This window comes from Tauraco erythrolophus, chromosome 14, assembly GCF_009769465.1.
Source record: "Tauraco erythrolophus isolate bTauEry1 chromosome 14, bTauEry1.pri, whole genome shotgun sequence".
Classification (NCBI taxonomy): domain Eukaryota; kingdom Metazoa; phylum Chordata; class Aves; order Musophagiformes; family Musophagidae; genus Tauraco; species Tauraco erythrolophus.
In genome coordinates this window covers 14,044,400-14,064,745 of record NC_141478.1, presented here as the reverse complement: position 1 = coordinate 14,064,745, position 20,346 = coordinate 14,044,400, and positions in this window count along the sequence as shown.

Below are 20,346 nucleotides of genomic sequence, written 5' to 3'. Positions count from 1 at the left end.
CAAAGATGGAAATCTTCTATTACTGTTTTTTGGAGATAATTCTAGTGGTGCAAAGGGTTGTTGGAACATGGGACACTATGCAATGTTTTTATTCCACTTTACATAAGCAGAAGATTTGAAGATACAGGGTGAAACTAGAGTGGATTTTCTTTCACGATATCCTGTTTCTATTCCCATTCTGTTATAGCTCACACTTGAATAAATATGATTTGATGCATACCACCTTATGAAGCTAGTATTTTAAACTGTATGTTAAAAGACTTATAAAAAGATCCAATTTATCGTTCTTGTCTGATTGATCCTTCTGTGTGCCTAAATACAGCTTTCTCTCCCTAGCAATTTAGGCTGATAGCAAAGCTAGTCAGTGGAAGAAAAAGACTCAAGATATTAAATATACTAGAGCAATATGTATCAAATAAGATGCTATTGAAGCTAGTAAGTATGTTAAATACCATGGAGACACAAACAGAAACTGCAGGCCCTTTTCCTTTCTGGTCCATAGGGAGACAGAAGCACGGCGCAGATCTGTGGAGTCTCTCTTCAGCATCGCCCAGAGCATCGCATCGACTTCAGCACTCACACGCACCCCAGCAGGGATTTGCAGTCATCTGAAGGGACCTGCTTTTATTACCTCAGTAAGTCCAAAATTAACAGAAAAATTAGGAGCTGATAACCAAAAGGCATCAATCTGAAACTACAATAACACTGACTGGTTTAGAGAAAAAATAAATATTAGCAATCCCTTTCATATTGCCCAGGGAGAAGAGGTGGGGGGAGTTGTTTTTGTTTTGAAATGCCATGTTATTTAGGGGGGAGGTCATATTTGTCACTGGTGAACAACTGCCTCAGCAGAGCGACTTCCATTTGTGAGCCCTGTTTGCTGCGTCAGGATCTGACCCCCGGCGCTTGCTGCAGTCGTTCCTAGTCCAGGGCTGCGAAGTGAGGGCACAGCCACCCTGCCGTGTTTCCTGGGCTGAAACACCGGCCCCTGGGTCTGGGAGCCGCGGGGTGTGTGCAAGGAGCTGTGAGGGCTATCTGCGCTCCTTCAGTGCCTGCTCTCTGCAGGCACCGCGTGGGGAATTGAGAGGCAAAGACATCCTGCAAGTGTCCATTTCAGCTCAGCCTAATTGGCTGTGGCCTTTCAATCAGGCACTTCATGAAGACACTTAGGAGTGTACTTGCTGCTCTTCTGCATGGGCAAACTGGAGATGATTTGAGCCACAGGTTAAGAAGGGATGGGCAACCCCACTGCCATAATCAGCCCTCATCAATCACCGTGTTCAGCGCAGACACAGGAAGGCTGAAGTATAGCTAACAAGACTTCGTCAGTTAAAAGCTAGAGCTGAGGGTATCACAAGTGTTAAAACACTCTATTTACTATACGTGAAGGTAAAGCAATCTATATCCCAATCACTGGAGTCATTTGAGGCGCACGGGTTGCTGACAAATGTGGATGGACAGATATGTAAAGATGATGCGTCATGAGCTCTGCTGATGAGTTTACAGCAGAAGCCTCTGAATTCACATCAAATGTGTCAAAGGGTGACAGAACTACATCACACAAACTCTGGCAGTTTAATTTGGTGTCAGCTATTAGTGTTGACTTTCAGCACTATTGCCGCTCAGTGTTTCTGCCAGCAAGGTGACATAGCCTCAGATTGCTAAATTTCTTTGTTGTAAGAAATAGGGTTTGCTCACTGCACAGTAGTCCTCTAATAGAGGAAATCCAGAAGGTCAGAAAACTATTTTTCCAGGCTGCAGTACTCCATTTTGTGACCTAGACTTTTCATTACATTATTTTTGGTTAAGTATTTCATTGTGTCACTACACAGAGAAAATGTCTACGTCTTGGGTTTTTTAATTATTCTCAGTTGTTTGGAAAGGTCTTATTCATGTTACGGGCTCTGCTCAGCGGCGCTGGAATTTACCAGATGCACTGGAAGACTGTGGAGGTGTGGAAAGCTTTGAGGACTGAATTTTCCGTTCAAAACATTTTTAAAGGCAAAGTGGTGTTTTCAATATGTTTTGCTCAGCAAACACTTCCTTTGGAGATGGTTTGGGAGACTGGTAATAGACCCAGAATGAAACATTACAGCTACCCCTTCTTCTATCCCTTCTTAGCTATTATTGCTGAGCTTTGCAAAGGATTTTGAAAAAGGGGAGTAAAGAGGAATAAAAGGGAGACAAGTGGGAAAACAAAAGCTATGCTACCTGAGAACAGAAAAGGTTTTAGGGGAAATACATCCAAAACATCTCAAAATGTGTTATGTAAAACAGTTTCCTTGTTCAACAGAACAGAGTGGGCAGACAGAGCAGTCACGTTTTCTAGAAAGACTTAAAATGGCTGGTATCTTATTGCATTTCTTTAAAAACTCCCAGCATGAACACCCAAGCGTGAATGCAGACGTACCCAGACACCGGCTCCAGGAGCCCCTGCCACATTCACAGCGGCGGGGTTTGCTATGGTGCTCCCAAAGCTGGAGATGAGAAAATACAGCTCCCGTTGCAATGAGATTGTTTAATGCATACTCTCTATCATTCACCAGCGTAAGTTTAAGCAGCACATAAGCCACTTTGACACAGCAATATATCATTCAAAAACAAAACCTGTGCACTCTGCACCGGGCATGGGCGGATGGATAGCTCATCAGAGGGAGAGAGAGTCTTTCATCAGCTGCCTTTCACCAGATGATGACAATAATCATTTCAACACAGAGTATACAACCTAGAGTGATGAAGGCAGCAGAACACATCTGGCCTGATCTCTTTAATACCAAATATTTTAAAAACCTGAGAACGTTTGTCGGGGTGGTTCAACACAATGCCTGAGCCATAGAAGAAAAGGTTACATTTATTAAAAGAAGAGCCAAGAAAAAGGAAGACAAACTGTCTGTGACGGAAAAGTGTGGCTTGTGCTGCATCCAGCTCCAGCCGTGCTAGTAACTTCACACTGCGGATGTCAGAAGGCCAAAAATATTTTACAGCCTTTAGCATCTGATCCAAAATCAACCAAAGCCAAAGCAAAGCTCCCATGTATTTCAATAAGTTTTGACTTGGTACGCCGTGGTTACACCAAATGTGCTGTTCTAAACAGCACAATTCAGTCCTTAGATTGTGCATGTTCTCAGGGCATAGCAAAATGTTGTACAAAGGTGCTCAGCATCATTCCCACAGTTTACTGAGCGAGAAACAAATGCAGAGCAGTGAACTTGCTGGACCAAGGTTACCCAGAAGATTCAGGGCAAAGCCACGTCTGGAAGTAGAAAAACTCTGAGCCCTTAGGTAGCATTCAAATGCATTTGGGTTGTTTCCAGCCACAAAGCAAGCTGCCAGGTCTGGAGGGGCTTTGCCGAATGTCATGCTGTTTTCTGGCTGCTCACAGGGCCCATACATGTGCGATCTCATGTGAGAAGCCCACAGGGCTACCTCCCAGCCGCAGCCTCGATGGACAATTTTGGTCTAGAGCCTAAGGACAGTTTCCTGCTTGTCCCCTCCATTCAACAGCGCACATAAGAAGGAGGTAAAGATGTCATCTGTCTTCTGTGTGAGCCAGTAAAGGATCGGGAGCATGGGAGGAAAGGCTGCACGACGAGACATAGAGGCATGAGCTTTCTCTGCCATTCAGAGCCAGTGACAAGCTGGAGAAAACAGCCTGACAAGAGCAGGAGAGAGCTTCTTAGCATCTGAAGGGAACTGAGTGGACGTGCACGCATACAGCTCCCGAGACATATTTTTCTTTCATGTGAGGATCAAATAATGTCCCAAAGAAACCTGTTTGCAACCAAGTTAAATGGCAATGGGTATAATTCAGGTTCTTGATGACCTTCTGGCAAGTAGAAGAACCTCAGCAAGTCTAGAGATAAAGCCCTAAATAAAGCAAAAATTATGTCTTTGAGTTTCTCCAAGGATTTCTTTAGTGTCATCTATATACAAACCTGTTCTCTGCTCAGCAGCAGGAGTTTTTCATTTTCTGTATTTGACATAGAGCTTTTACTAAAATCCTCTGATAAAAAGTCTCCTAAAAGCGCAGTTAAAAATGGATTAAAAATTAATTCATGGATTAAAAATGAATTCATGTATTAACATGCTGGTCAGAAAAAAGATGGAGAAGAGCATAATAAACAAGACAACATGAAGAAATAAAGCTAATTGCCAGCCTGGGAGAGCCATGCGGCACATTCCTAGTAAGCCGTCTGTCTTAAACCCTCTGGATCAAAAAGCGATTAATCCTACAGACACATGTAGCCTTGATAGTAGAGATACGCAAAATCCCCTAAACAGAGCGATGCAGTGTTATACTTGCCATTTTGAAGGCCCCAATTAAAAGGTCTTTAACTGCAGCCTTTCCTGTTATGTTCCCTGACGTAGCAGGAAGCCCCTTCCTCTCAGCAGCCCACTCTGAGCCACAAAAAAATGCTCTTGGCAGTGCCCAATGCTGCTCAGCTGAGGTTTAGCCCTCCCTCAGCAATTACCTGGAGCTGAATTAGCCGCCCCAGCTGGTGCGGGGAGGAGCGGGCACCTCAGCATCACCCACCACCCCACATCTCCTGCCGGCACCCTGAGCCAAGCAGCTCTGCGGGCAGCTCCAGGCTTGGCTGGAAGAAGAGCCGGGAGGCGCGTGGGAAGGGGTGCGATGCAAGCGGAAGCAGCAGGGGGGTAACACAGGCACTGGCTGCCTGCGGGCACGCTGGTTGTGCCCGGCGCATGAGCAGGGGCATGGGCTGGTGGGGCAGCTTCTCTTCAGCCTCGAAGAAAACCCAACGCGAGAGCAACAAGGAAAGGGGAGCAAAGCTGAGGGAGATTCTATGGTGTCGTTTCTACCCAGAATCGCAGAATTTTAACCCTGCATTTCTTGCCCATAAGAGTCACCTGCTTGTGGGATAGGACCAGGCGACACTTGCTGGTGTGTAGGGGTTTTGTCCCCAGGAAGGGACAGAGGCGCCGGTCAGAGGCCATAGGAAGAAATCCCCCAGCATTGCCCCAGCTCAGCCATAGGAGCAGCACTTGGGAAGCCTGAATGGACGAGGAGTTCCCTTGCTGTGCTAGATCTGGCTCCTCACTACAGTCCCACGTTGTTTCATGCACAGCTCTGATCGTCGCACCATGCTAAGCAAAAACATTTTCTAGAGCACTCTTCTGATCTTTGCCTTTAATTTAACTATCTCCAAGCCTGCCTCTATAAACATTCTCTTTTTGTTTGTGGCTTTGCATGCTCTTTGCTAATATGAGGAACCTATCTGGTCCGGGCAGCCCAGCAGAGCCCACGCTGGAAGTTTGTGGGGCAGCACCTGCCCTGAGCTGCTCCCCAGCTCTGCACGGGCTCCTCCACCACCTGCCGGGCCCTCTGCCTGGAAATGGCCCGGAGACAAACTGCGTCTGGTTAGACAGAGTGCACTGGGAGCGCTTTTTCTACAGAAAATGTTTTTGAAACTGAAACTATTTTAGATGCTTTTTAACTTTTTTTGCTTTTTTGTGAGATAATACCAAACTTCTGCAAACTACGCTTCAGGAATCGAAAGATCTCAGGTTAAATGCAGCTGAACAAAAAAGCTTCTCAAATTATTTATGCGTTTAAATGAATATCTACGTTTAGAAGAAACAGAAGACATTTTCTGGAAAAGATCTTTTTTAAAAAATAGAAGTTATTTCAGTCTTTAAAAAATGCAGAGAGCTTTTCGTCTGTCTCTGCTGGATTTTTTTACTCAGCGCGTCTCCTTTGTAGTTTATTACACATTGTGTTAAGTGAGTCCTTTTAGACTCATCAGTACATCACTGGTACAATGCACTAAAAGGCTTTACAGAACACATCACGCTAAAAGTATGGGTGCTAGAAAATGCTCTAGGCAGTGTACGGCAAAACACAGGACTGAAAGTCTTTATCGAAACCAGACATCAGTTAAACAGGTTGCTGCCTCGCCAAATCCCACCCTCCTGGCTCTGGCCCTGCCGTTCAGCGCCGGGTGAATGCTGCCAGGAGGCACGTGGCCACGTAACGTGGCCTGCCGGGAGCGGGCACAGCCACCACGGGCAGAGCACATTGTGCCAGAGCACAGCGGGAGCAAACCACAGGCATGCTACAGGCATGGGAAGGTCGAACTGTCTGCACCCATCTGTGGGCGATGCCACGGCCTCGCTCCCGAACCGGCAGCAGCACCAACGGTCTCCTCACTGTGGTCCTGCAGCAGCGGCTGCTGAGAAAGGTGATTGCCGGTGGCTCCAGGCTCCCTCGGCCGCCTCTCGCAGTTATTCTCAGCGTTAAAGAAATGCTCAAGACAGACTTGCTAATACAGTGAGTGGAAGCACAGAAATGTGAGAAAAGTCTAAGCGAGCACCTTCATTGATTGAAAAATTCGGATGTGAGTTACGTGGCCGCGCTAGGGCCGCTCAGAAATATGAGGCTTGTATGTCTGAGTTCAGAGGGCTTGAGCAAACAGCCCCAAAAGCAGGGAGAACCAGCCCCAGGTATTTGATGCCGACGTGGGAGGTAATTGGTGTGAAACAAATGCATCGTTCAAATGTTTCACTCCATCTGCCAACTGAAACCAGAATTCCTGTGCTTATTTATAAGATCCTTGCTCCACGCAGTGCGAGACCCTGAACTTTCCTGCAGTGCTGTGCTATTTCACATCCCAAACACTGCTCATCTACTGAACCAACTGGAAAAGACGGTGGTTCCCAGGGGAGGAGAGCAGGGAGTGAATACCTTCCTGACCTCTACAGTTGCTCATTTTATGCCGTGAAACATGAAATTTGATTACTCTTATCATTAGCTTAGCTCACATAGCTACAAATGTTATTAGTAGCCATAAAATTATCGAGGCCCTTTTAAAATCCATTTTTAAAGAGTGTGTGACATGTATGAGCAGATCTGAAATCCTGATTTCAAATACCCTCACTCGAACATCAGAAACAAAATGTCGAGCTAAGCAACAGTGACAGGGCTTGAGAAGCGCTAATGAAGAGTGGTGCCATTGCCTAAGAGAAACATTACACATTATTAACACATTAGCCCACTAAGGCACTGTGCCAGCTGTAATAAGCAACCAATTTGGCATGCTAACTGAGATACACAGGACCATTCAGAAAATCTTCCATTTTTTTCCTCCCCGGTGGACAAACACATGGTGCAACCTGTTCCCATCTCGCTAATGCCCAGAAAATCACTGCTTAGCTGTGCCCTAATTCCTGCGCACGGTTGGTCACTACACTATTAATACTTTGACACCAATCTTTTGATGCAAGGTCCAGTTCACAAATTGGCTACATATATTATCCGTGCATGGGAGTGTGGGAGGGATAAATCATATTCATTATTCACATTCATGAAATTCCAAACACATGGGAAGTACTGATGGTGTCCTTGGGGAACTAGAAACAGCTTGTCAGAGATATCCAAGTAAAAGGGGTGCAAATCAATTATGAAAGGAGGTGTTTCCTGCTCTAACAAGCTAATTACTGTACATCAAGTCACAAAGGGAAAACTGATGCTTTTTATTTTTTTAATGGAGGTGCTGTCAGATTAAATCAACTTGGAAGGACAATGGAGTTTAATGTATTCCCTCAGCCGATGCTCTCTTTAACACATTTACATATGCAAACATGTTAATATTCTGTCGGAATCCATGAAATAGGACTGACAGGGCAGAACCTAACAAAACGGTTATGTGACCCTGCTCCTGCAGCTTATTTACGTCATTTACATACGCCGGTAACCCCGGCTCGAACTGACAGTGATTGCTTGGGAGTCGCTACTGTGAAAGCAGGAGCATCTCAATGGGGAAATGACACATCCCTGCTGCTGGAAGCATCCATTTTAGGAGGCAAACCAAACCTATAAATTGCTAATGAACTATCCCTTCCTGTCCAGCACAGCTAGCTAAACTGCAGATGGTTGACTCCCCCGGGATAAGAAATAGGTGAAGCTGAGATATTTGTTAGATGGCTTACAGGTTATCTGCCAGGAGCAAACAGCCATGCCGTGCTGCCTTTTCCACAACAGGAATCAGAGCAAGGGGTATTCGCTGCCCACCTCTCCCAGCCCCTCAGCCAGCCCGCACCCAGCAGGGCTCACTGGATTTCCTCAGGGCTCCTGCCCCAGTGCTTGCCTAGGACAAACGTGATGCTTCTTTGCTTCCCTAGATCCATTTCTCCAGCCTTTTATGCCTGTCCTTACAGCCCCACAAGCCTCCAAAAGCTAGCAGTCAGCAAAAGCTCCCTGTGCACACAAGCCTTTGCTGGGGCAGTGGCACTCACCTGTGTTAGGGGTCGAGGCACTAATGTTTCCATTCCCTGCTCTCTGAGAGATTAATTGTTTTCATGCAACCATGTGCACTGGAGGCCGGGGGTTACATCCTGCCCACAACGATACCGTGTACGAGCAAATACCCAGAGAGCAGTGTACAGAAGAAGGCTTGCACCTCTCAGGTGTCCAGCTGGTTCCGTGGCACGATGGTTTCCGCAGCACCAGGGCGGGTGGCAGAGAGCATCTGCGTTGCCTGTCATGCCCAAGAGCCTTTGCCTGCAGGTGCCAGCCGGCCCCCTGCCTCTGCCAGCAAGTGCTGGCCTCAGTACAGTGCCAAGGGCTGCAGAGACTGCTGGATGAAGAAGAGGTCGTGTCACCCCACGTGCCGATAGTACAGAGAACCAGACGTGGTCCTAGGGCTCACTAACTCGTCGGAGCAGGCCGACAGAAAGCAACTTCAGTGCTTTGGCTGGGTCGTAGAATCATAGAATCATAGAATGGTTAGAGTTGGAAGGGACCTCAAAGATCATCTAGTTCCAAACCCCCCTGCCATGGGCCTTTTTGGGTCCTCCAAAGCTGGCGGCCAAACTCCCCACAGACAAACAGCTTTCAAGGCAAACACAGAGGCTATGCTCTGTGCCTGCTGCAGCTCTGCTGACCAGCGTTCGCAGGCTCCAGCATGATGGCTGCACCCAGCTGTGTCAATCTGTTTCCCACCCTGAGCTGACTGTAGCTGAAGACAGATGACCTGTTATACATTTTCTTACCTTAACTATTCCCACATGATCGGAGTGTTTCTGGGATACAGATAATAGGTCCACTCTTGAAGTCTTTATCAGGGCCAGGTTGTCACTGGTCCCTGCAACACCAGGTGTACAGGGCAAGATTAGAAGGAGCAATCAGATTTCCATTTGTCAGAGCAAAGGCAGGAGAAATTTCTGTACTTAGAGGTGGTAACAAGCTGCTTTCCATTGTATTCAATGGGCAAAGCCTTGCTCTAACAGAGCTGGAGCATCTCCCACTGCACACCACCCACCTGCAGAGCAAGGTAGGAGAGAAGGCTGCATTTTCCAGAAGGTGTTTCAGCTTGGACACTATCACATTGCTCCTTTGAAAGAGGAATGTAATTGAGCTCCTTATTCAAGCAGAACTCCCAGCATAGCTCCAACTAAGTACAAGGGAGTAAGGATTCAAACCTGGTGCAAGATGAGCCAAATACCTGTTTATTTGCCTGTTGTCTTCTCTGTTATTGAGCAAGCATGGGCAACGCTAGGGAAACCATGTCGTTCATAAAGTGGATTGATGTCCTTGAAGCTGTTCAGCTCCTTCTTGAGGAAAATGCACAACCTGTGTCTCACACTCAGATGGATTCACTCACTTGTGGAATTTATCCCTTGATACCATTGTCTGACACAGGCTTTCCTTCACACACACATCTGCAGACAGCAATTTCCTATTACAGATGCTGCCCATCACCTCCATGTTCCTTTCTTCCACTCACAAGGAGTTCAGATGTAGGCACTTCAGAGCAAACCAGGACGGCAAAGACAGCCGGGCCCCGGATTGCCTGTGCTTTAGCACAGACCTGGAGGAAGGGCCTCGCGGAGAGGCCAGAGTCCAGCCAGCAACCCCAGCCAGCATGCTGTGACCCAGGCCAAAAGCACACGGCACAACAGAGCTCTTTTCTCCAGGCTCTATTTTCCTGGTGCTCCCTGGCAGCACTCTGCACAGAGAGAAAGGGAAGTCATGTTAATGATGAGGGGAAGTCCCCATAGAGAGGTGAGGTGGCTGAAACCTCCAAAAATTCAGCCAGAGCAGCATGCGTGCTTCCAGGCAGATGGGAGCTGATGTTGCCAGACGCCCTGTGAAAGGACAAGCGGGAAAATAGAAAATGAAGGGAGTGAGAGCTGCTGGGTATTTCAAACCCTGCCTTGCGAGGCAATGTCCCCTTGCTCCTCCACAGCTGAAGCAGATGAGTTGAGCCTCTAGGAGCTCTCTGAAGAGCCTGCATTGGCCCCACGCACTAAGACACACTCCCCAGTGAAGTCTGTCTCCTCCATAAAGGAGAAAATGAAGAAGGTGGAGACATCTGCCGTGAAGCTGTCAGCTTTATTAGATACATGCGGGTTTGGGGACGGAGCAGCAAGAGGATCTCAAGGAATCTGAGCTCAAAGAAACAAAGGCAACTTCAAAAGGCACAAGCAGACCAGCAGAATTGCTTAACAACAATAATTTTTTGCCGGCAATACAATTGAAAACACCTGAGAATCAAATTGGGATTCAGCCTATCCCCCTGCCTGGAATTGCAGCTGCTATTGATTCTGGATGCTAGATCTTAGGAAAGCTCCTCCGTAAACTCCTGACACTGGCCATTACAAGCGATCCCAGATGTGGAAGGATTTATGGGATCCCCACACTTTAAAATATGCGCAGATTAAAGATCGTGCTAATTCTAAAGCCAGAGGGAGATGGCACCCGTGCCTCCTCCTCTCTCCTCAGTGGCAGGGTGCCACAGCAGTGCTGTGGACTGGCAGGGGCAGAGTGGGCTCAGCCCAGGGACCATTGGAGCCACAGCAACTCGTGGAGTGCCCTGAGGTGTCCACAAACGGAAACTGGGAAAACACATTTATAAATCCTCTATCACGATCCATGTGAAATGGCTTAGCATCTCTATCAGGAAATCTGGTGCAAATCACAAGTCATCTGCAGTTAATAGTCCTTACCTGGGAGAGGTCTTTCTCATGACTTGAACTACCTCACCATGGCACAGAGGAAGGACGGGCACCCCTTTGTCACCTGCTGGAGGAGCCTGGCTGCTGGGATGGTGCTGTAACCCGCTGGAGCTCCTACATGCCCTGCATCAGTGTTGCAACTTTTCCTTTAAATTTCATCCCACAACTCCTGTCCAGGCATCTCGTGGCAGAAATGGGGAGACTGAGGAATGGAAACAGTCAGTATTTGTAGCCTTTGCAAAGCTGAAAAGCAAGCTGGTCCACTTTCCACCCAGCCCGGAGCCTCGAATACCGGGGAAACAATTTGCATTGACTCAAGTCCGGATGAGATCAGCCCCTTCGTGCTGCCAGAATAAATGAGGCTGTTCACAGCAGTAAATACCAGGTCAGCTGCGTCCAGAGAAGGCAGCTTTTCTTCTGTGGCAAAAGGCAGGAGCATACCTCCTCGCTGGGTATACCTGTGGGCATCACTGCAAACAGCAGCATCTCTAAAGACAGGTCGATGCCATATAATTTCCTTGTTATTTGTCTTTAACAGAACAGTAATCTTTAAAGTCAAGAAATTAAAATCTACCAGATCGGAAAGCTGGATGTGCAGCCGTTTGGTGGGGTTTAATTTTGGACAGTGAATACAGCAAAGATAGCTGCCAGCTTGTGTTCACACACATCTCCGAATTGTCTGGGAGGTCTCAAAACTAATGATCGATACATTGTCTGTCGTGGTAAACAGACATTTTTGAAAGATGCCTGCTTCATAGTCCGCAGAAGAATTTGATTTCCATGCCTATAAAATAATGATAGATTTTATGACAGCAAATGTAAGATCTATCATGTGACTTGGATTAACTTTTGCTGATAATCCAATATCTGACCCTATAGCAAAGCAACTAGTGCTTCACGGCTCCGGTGCAGCATCCACCCCTCTTTTGCAGTCTGAGCTTGAGGCAGACTCCCAGGCTGGATTCTCCCTTCTCCCAGGACCTCACCAGGCTGCTTCCAGCTTGTCCTGGGCCAGGGAGAGGGAGCAAGCACAAAAATACGCCAACATCCCCTACATTTCTAAATAACTGGGGGCCGAGGGTAGGAGGAAGCCACCCAAATTAGGAGGATCATTCCAGAATACCATTTCCTGTTCTCGTATTTTAACGTAGGGATTGATGTCAAGTCCCTGTGCATGCCGAGGTAATGACAACCCACAATTATTCCCATACTTTGTTGACACACCAAGCACAATATGAGCCTTCATCTTGTCATGGCACACTCTGCACTCAGGCAGGGATTGTCACGTGGCACTGTGAGCCCTGACTGTGCAGTGGCACAATGGTACCCACCCAAGCTGGGTACTAAAACACCAGGGCACTCTTCCCTAGAGGAGAACTTCACTTTTTGCTAGCAGGTGAGAGACAGAATCAGAATAAGTAGCAGATACCATAAGCTTCTCATTAACAAATTAACAGAGCTCAAAAACAGAAAGGCAGCTCCCCAAGGCCTGCTGCTTTGGATGAGTGGCACAGCTGCCACACAAATGCTTTAGAACTGCCAGACCAAGCCCCAGCTGAGCTGTTTGAAGCCCCACAGACCCCTGCACCACTCTGAGTGACGTTTTCTTTTGCTTCTACAGCCTCTAAGGTGAATACCTTGTAAAACTGTTACAGCCAAGGGTATCGAACAGCTGCTCAAGCCCTTCAGAAAAAGCAAAGCTCTGCAATCATTAACAAATACTTGTGATGTGCTACCACGATGAAAGAGAAACCTACTCTCCTTCAGCAGCAAATAGTAAGTATATCAAACAAGAAAATCTGTTAAATGTATCAAATGCTGATGTAATGAGGGGTGTATAATCTGTCCTCAAAATGAAGGCCATGGGGTTCTCTTGTCGGTACCGTCCCACTGGAATGACAAACGTTGTGGGCTTGCATGAGACAGAGGAGCCAGTACTCAATGAAAGAGAATGGAAACTCATTCTTCATTGCTTTGATCCCAAGTCAGGAATCTCTCCCTCTCTGAATGTTTGTGAAATCTGCTCCAGGCAGAGCAGCCCCAGTGTTGGGCAATGTGGCAAGAGACTCTCTCTGAGTTGGGGCACAGTGTTAGAATCCTCATAGCCAGAGCAGTGCCGTGTCTCTGCCTCAGTTTAGCTTCTTAGCATACCTAAATTGAGGGCGGCCATCAGGGAGGCTCTCAGAAATGAGTCAAACATGACAAGACCCCCCTTTTGGACCAACTCAGCTCCCCTGAGGAAGGAAGGGGCAGGGAATGGGATGCTCCGATTGCCCCAGCCACTTCTGGGGCAAACATTTACTTTAGATGAAGTGGCATGTGAAGGAGAGAGAAGCCCTCTCTGGCTGGCTGCTCGGGTTGATAGTTAAATATTTATAATGTCCAAATTAGCATAGTGAAAGCTCAATTCATCAATTTGTTCTGGTCTGTTGTAAGCAGGGGAGGGGGTGTCAGGCACCCCGCAGGAGATGCAGCCGTGGGTGGGCAGGGCATGCGCACCGCCTCCATCGTGGGTCCACGGCAAGACTCCCTGCTGGCACCGAGACTTGTTGCCCTGGCTTTCCCCTTTGGCGGGGTCAGGGAAGAGGCCGGCTACAGGGCAGGGCTGTGAGGATCCCTCCTCTCCCCCAAACCCACCTGCCGAGGGGCAGCTCCAGGCCACCAGGGAAGCTGCTGGAGCAGCCTGGCGGAGCAGCACCAGCCTGGGGCTGCCCACAAGGGCCCCAGGGAGGGTGTGGGCTGCCCTGGAAGGGTTAAGGCTTTTCGGGCCGCAAGCCCCCAACAGAAGGCAGGGTCAGCCTCGGAGCTGAAATCTAAGTGCTAATGACTGATGCCCTTCACCCCTCCGCTGCCTCCAAAGGCGAGTGCCCTGGATGAGCCAGGGCCGGAGAGCATTTAACATTTGAACTTCTTCTCGTCTGCGAGGCAGCAGGCCGTTGTGCGCGGGGTCGCTGACCCCCAGCCCCGCTCCCCCCAGCCCCTCAGCTGCCTCCCAGCCCTAATTGAATGACAGATGGTCAGCGGCAGGGAGAGGGCAGGAGCAGGGCCCCACGCCCCCGGCGCTCCTGCCCACGAGCCTCCCGCACCGGCCACCCCCAAGGCTGCCTGGCATCGCGGCCCCACAGCTGCACACCCGGGGGAAGCGGGGCAGCGGGCAGGGATGGGCGTGGGGTGCTGCCTTGGGGGCACCCTGCCGCAGCCCTCACCAGCCTGGCCCCAGCACCTCACCAGTCCTTCCCATCCCTCTGCCACGCAACAAAACTCCACCAAATTCGTGGAGACACAAGCAGTACAGAGCAGCTGAGGCCTCCGGCTGCTCCTGGCAGTGCCAGAGCCAGGGAAGGCAGGGAGCTGGGCTGAGCTGCTGGGCCTCCGTGGGGCCATGGGGCAGCCACAGGCAGCCTGGGCAGGGGAGGCAGCGCTGTGGGCAGCCCCTTCCCCTGCCCGTGCCCGGGGACTGCTCTCTTCCCCTGCATGCCTCAAGTCAGGGGAGCGGGACATGTCCTGCCCGGGGTAGAGGATGCCACAGGTGATAGGAGGGGCCTTACTGCAGCCACAAAGGGGACTCTGGAAACGGCTTCGGTGGGGCCAGAGCCTGCCCCTGCCTCCTGCCCGCAGCCCTGCTGCCTTCCTTCCAGACAAAGCTGGGGAGGCCGGGATGGCCCCTTCAAGGGCAGGGGCTGGGCCGAGCGCTGCGCCCGCTGCAGCCCGCTGTCCCTTTAACAGAGAGCCGTGATTCCCACAATTACTGGGATTACAAGGAAAGGGTTATCGATTTGCAGCCTGCACTGTGTGATCAGCGCCCAGGCGGCCCCCCCGGCCCACCTCTCCTACTGTAAGCACGAAGCCATTTATAAATGTTTTATTTCACTGATCGCCTCACCCTTGCTGCATAATAATAACCCCAGCAGCATGGCGATATATTCTCTCCACTCCCCCTTTCCCCGCGCCCGCAGCCTGCAGAAGGCACCAACGTGATATGCAGCAGCCCCTGATTTGTGTGTATGTTTTAATTACCACCGCAGAAACCTGTACACAAGCATAAAAAAGCGTGAGGGAAAGGGAGAGCAGGCCCAGACGGTGGAGGCAATGGCAGCCTAATGCACCGCTGGCTGACAGCGACTTCCGCTCAGGCACCTTCTCCAGATCGAACCCTTCGATTGTAACTGAAACAATTTGCATACTGATTCCTCTCATAGCCTCCCGATCCATAACCAGCCAGGCAGCTATTCAAATGCAAGTAGCATCCCTAAATGCAAGGCTAGACTGACCAAAATGCGCTGTCCAACAAGCAGAAGGAGAAGAAAAAAACCCTTGATTATTATTCTATTTTTGTTCCTTTTAACCTTTAAAAGATTTAGCTGGAAGCTGTTGTTTATGACTGGGGATGTAAGGGAGAGAATTGATCCTGGACTGGACTTAAAGATGGAACAAAATGGGGCGCTGGAGAGATTTTTGGTTGTGGTTTTTGTTGGTGGTTATTTTTTTCCTATTTTTATTTTTACCTAAGCCACAAACTGAGGCTCTTTGGAGGGAGTAGAGGGTCTGTCCTCTCTCCCACCCCGTTTCTCCACCAAAACCATCTCAGCTCCTGCTGACCCAGGGAATACACAAATTGCTGCCTGTGCCTCTGCCTCTGGTGCATGTTGGGCTGATGAAGAACGTGTAATTCTGGCTGTAAATTCTTGCATTTAAGTTGGTCCAATAAAGATCTCTCCTACACCTTGTGAGGGTTTGGTGCTTTATTTTTTAACGGGACTGGCGTGGCAGCCACGGCGGTTGCATTTTTTTCTTCTTGTTTTTCTTCTTCTCGTTCTCATTTGAAATTATGCAGATCGGGTTTTTGTATTTTTATTTTTCTCCTCCTAGGGGGCAAATCTAGGAGGCGAGCCCGCAGCGGATGCCCGTCCCGGCGGCGTGCGGCGGACGGCGGGGTAAGCGTGCCCAGCGGGGCACGGAGCGGGCGGAGGGCCGCGCGGGCGGGGCGGGGCGGGGCGCGCAGCGGCCGCGGGCGCGCAGCGGCCCCGCCGGCGGAGCGGGGACCCCGTGGACGCCGCGCGGCGCCGCAGGCTCGCCCGCGGAGCGGGGTGCGCGCAGGGAGGGGAAGGAGCCTCGTCCGGCGCCTCCGCGCCCGCGGAGCCGCGGTCTGTGCCCTGCGCGGGGCCGCGCGGAGCCGGCTCGTTTGCCGCCCGCCCTTCCAGCTCCGTGTCACTGTCCGCGCCCGCTCCGCCGCCGCCGCGCAGCTCGGCGCAGGCTGCGCCCGCAGCCCACCGGCGCGTCCAAGGCGAGAGCGGTCCCGGAGCTCTGCCAGCCTCCATGTTTGGGGCTGTTCCTTGCTAAATTCGCCGTGAATGTCCCCGAAATCGATCCCGATAATTTTCTGCTAATAAGGGCCCCGCTTTTATTTTAGTTCGGATAAAAGGCGGTTCTACGGCTGTTGCGGGTCGGGGGTGTCGATTGCGGGCCGGTTTCTCCGCAGGTTCGTGCGCTGCAGAGACCATTCGCGGGGATGCCTGAGCGTGTGTCTGCCGTGTCACTGTACGCAGGAATAAATGATGGGGATACGTAGATACTTTATTATTTAGCGACAGCTAAGGGAAAGCTTTTAGGATGCCGTGGAGCTGGCTGGCTCCTCGTCTCTCTAAAATTCTCATTTGCCTCGGGCTACGACCTGTTATTTGACCTTTAGACACCCCCGAAGATAGCAGAGTTTTTCTTTCGAAATAGTAAGAGAGCGGAACGGGGGATGACTCCGCCGCGCGGAGCCGGCCCGGGCCCCCGGCCGGCCGGGGGGCGCTCAGCCCTGCCGTGGGTGCGGGAGCAGGGGCGGCTTCGGGCGGGGAGCGGGGGTGAGCCCAGGGCGACACGCGCTCATTTTATTTCATTTGAAGACATTTGATGGTTGTAGATCTTTCTCTGGTTTGTTGCATCACCACAGCTCTCCCCTTAAAACAGTAATTCAAGATGTAAGTAAAAGTGTTTTCATTTTTATTGATCCTGCTAACATCTTTCATTACCCAACACGTAACCACAACAAATGATTGCTCATTTGATACGGAGAATTTTATCGACGCTCTCCCCGGTCGGGGCGCGAATCCTAAATCCCGGCAGCGCTGGGAGCGGAGAGGCGCGGTGCAGCGCGGCTGCGTAGCGGGGAGGGTGGGCGGGCGCTGCCCGAGCCCCGCGGACCCCTGCCCGGCCGCAGCTCCCTGCCCTCCGCGCCCGGCTCCTGCCCGGGGCCGCTGCCCAGGTGCCCGTCGGGGGGGCCGGTCTCGCCTCCCTCCGCGCTTCCCCTGCCGAAAAGCGGGGAGTAGCGCCGGGGAGCGGAAGGCAGCGCTCGCCCCGCTTGCGCCGGGCCCGACGGGGCGCACGGGGCCGGGCCCGGGGCCGCGGAGGCTGCTGCCCGCCGCCGCTGCCCGCCGAATTCGTTCCCTCACAGCGAAACCCAAGAAGGAGCGGGAGGCGAAGCGGCCGCGCCGCCGGCCCCGGCACCGCCTCGGCCGCCGCACGCCTGCTGCCCGCCTGCTGCCCGCCCGCTTCGGGAGCGCTGGGCAGCCAGGCTGTCCTCTCGCTCTCTTTTTCCTTTTTTCTTCCTTTTTTTTCAATAAGCTTAATACATGAAATAAACGTTTGTAAAAGGCATTTTGCTTAAAAAAAAATATACAAATAGAAATCAACAAAGCTTTGGGTTTAATAGGGGATTCCAAACGTTTTGCAACGGCGGATCCTCTTCCATTTACACGATTCCTTTCAGCTAACGGCGTGAAAGATTTTTCAGCCATCAAACAAATGCTACTATTTTAACTCTCTTGGAGAATATTGGTTTTGTCCTTAATACTAGAATGGAAGGCAAGTTTATGAGGGAGAGGCTCGAAGAATTGGTTTCGATGCAAAAGACCTACAGTGAAATTAAACTAGGTGGATTTTTTATTAAATGATTTTCGGTCTTCTGGGTTTTTTTTATGAAAATGAAAGGCAGCACTTTGTCATTTTTAACAATGTAAGTAGCCAATAAATCTAATTTTCACATTGATTTCTGTAGGAATTAAGTGTTATCTACACTATCTGCTGTGAATTGGTTTTGGAAACAAGTGCGACTTTATCCTGGAGGAAGCTAGTTTTAAAAATAATAATTGCAAAAATATTTTTTAAAAATCCAGCTTAAAGACAACAGCTTTTTAAAGCACGAAATAATTTTATCTATGAGCTGGACCGTGTCTGTCTGAGACGGCATCTAGACAAAGAGTTTTATAAAATGCGTTAAGACAGGCACAGGAGAGCATTGCACGGAAAAAAAAAATGTCTAATACAAATTAATTACAGAGGGGAACATTTTTATGGAGCCCTCGGTCTGGCGCCCGGGAAAGAGGGGAAGGGGAACAAAAAAAAAAAAAAAGGGAAGAAAAAGAAAAAAAAAAGAAAAAAAACAATAAGTGAGAGGCTATATTCGCTTATACATGTAACTAATAAAGACCTCAGCTCAGAAACTCAGGACGCTGCGAGCAGCCCTGCCTGATTAAAATGTGTCCCTGCCCTAATTGATAACTCAGGGCCACGTGCTGCCTGCGCGGGCAGGTGCCCTTCCTGGGGCCCTGGCAAAGCCTCACCTCTGAGCAACCGGCTGGGATTTTTAATGGCGTCTTTTCCTAAATAATAAAGCAGATTAATAGTGTTCACTAAAGTGCTATTGATCTCTATCGGGTTACCGTCCCTGTACGTGTGTGTGTCGGGATGCACACACCCGGCTGTCCCCGCAGCAGCGGCCGGTGCCGGGCTCAAGGAGTAGTTTTGTTCCAGGGGTGCCAAGGCGTGTCCGTGGGGCGAGGGGCAGCGGAGCGGGCAGGTGCCCCGCGCCTCTCCCGGGGCCGGCCCGCTGCGGGCGGGAGAGCGGCGGCAGCCGCGGCCCGGGCCCCGACGGCAGGTACCGCCCCACAAACACAGCTCCGCGGGAGGGACGGCTCTGCCCGGCCCCGCGTGTCCGGGGCACGTCGTGGGCGGCAGCTCCAGGCCCCGTGCGCTCCCCAGGGAGGAGAAGCGCGGGTCGGGCTGCACTCCCTCCCTCCCTCCCTCCAGTTACCCTCAACTCTGCCCCGGCGGAATAGCGGGGCCGACCGTGTCGCGGGGGGAGGTTCCCGCGCGCCGCCGGCCGGGCCGGGCTGTCGGTGGGGTCCCCGAGGAGCGAATCCTTCGCACCCCGCGAGGTCTTTTCCTGCGAGTGTCCCGGGGCATCCTCGCAGGATCCGAAGCACAGGGGCACAGAGCGCCGCGGCCGTCACCGCGCGGGTCACGCGTGGATCCCGCACCCCCCTCGCGGCTGGGGGTCGCCCCGGCGGGGGGCAGCGGCGGGCCGGTCCCAGCCTGCCTCCGGGGAGGCGGCAGCGTGGAGTTCTAACGCATCAAACTGTCCGAAGTCATTTATCCGGTTTCATAAATAACGTCCTTATTACCTCCAGCCCCCTTAATTCATGTTCCTGTCCGCTTGATTGCGGGGTTTCAGCAGATAAAAGTTTATAAGTTGGTCGGGTTCTTGTTTTCCTTTTTCCATCATTAACATCATTAATATAAGCTATCAATAACCCTGTCGTTTGGAGCATAGCTTCACAGTATTGATCTGCGCAGCTATTCATCTCTGCCATAGAAGACACGGAATAATTTTCGCATTACAGTAGCTTGGATTTGCTTTTAATTCATATTTAAAGCTGCAACTGGCTCTGTGGAGCTCTCTGCGAAAGACTAGAGGCGCCTAATTAATAATAAGTTAGAAACGAAGGAAGGCACCAGCGGATAAATAATTAATACAGACATCTCTGTCTCTTTGAATATTGCTACTTTAAAAATTTAGACTTACCAGGGCCATACTGTAAGTCTGCAAGTTATATTGAGGAGATGATTTAAGAAAGCTATTTTTTTTTTCCTGAAATACAATGCTAAATTATTTACGGTGTTTTGCAATCTTCCATAAGTTCCTTCATTAACAAGCGCTGCGGTTTGCTCCGGGGGGTGCGGGAGAGCGCGGCTGCGAAGAGGGATCGCGGCGGCTCGGCCGGAGCAGCGCCCGGCAGCCCGCGGGGCTCTCTCGGTGCCCGCTCCCAACTCCGCGTCCCCCAGCCCGGGCAAACACTCGCCCCGGGCGCGTCCGGAGGGGAAAAGGGGGGAGCCCCGCGCCCCCGGGCCGGCAGCGGGGACCGCCTGGCAGGCTGGGAGCAAGCCCAGACCCCGCGCTGCCGCCGCTCGGGCCGCCCGCAGCTCCCGTCGGCAGAGCCCGGGTCCGGGGGCGAGGGTTGCGGGGGGAGCCGGGTCCCCCCCGGGCGAGCACCCGCAGCGAGCCCCCGCCGCTCTCGCCGCGCCGCAGCTTCCCCTGAAAGCCGGGCC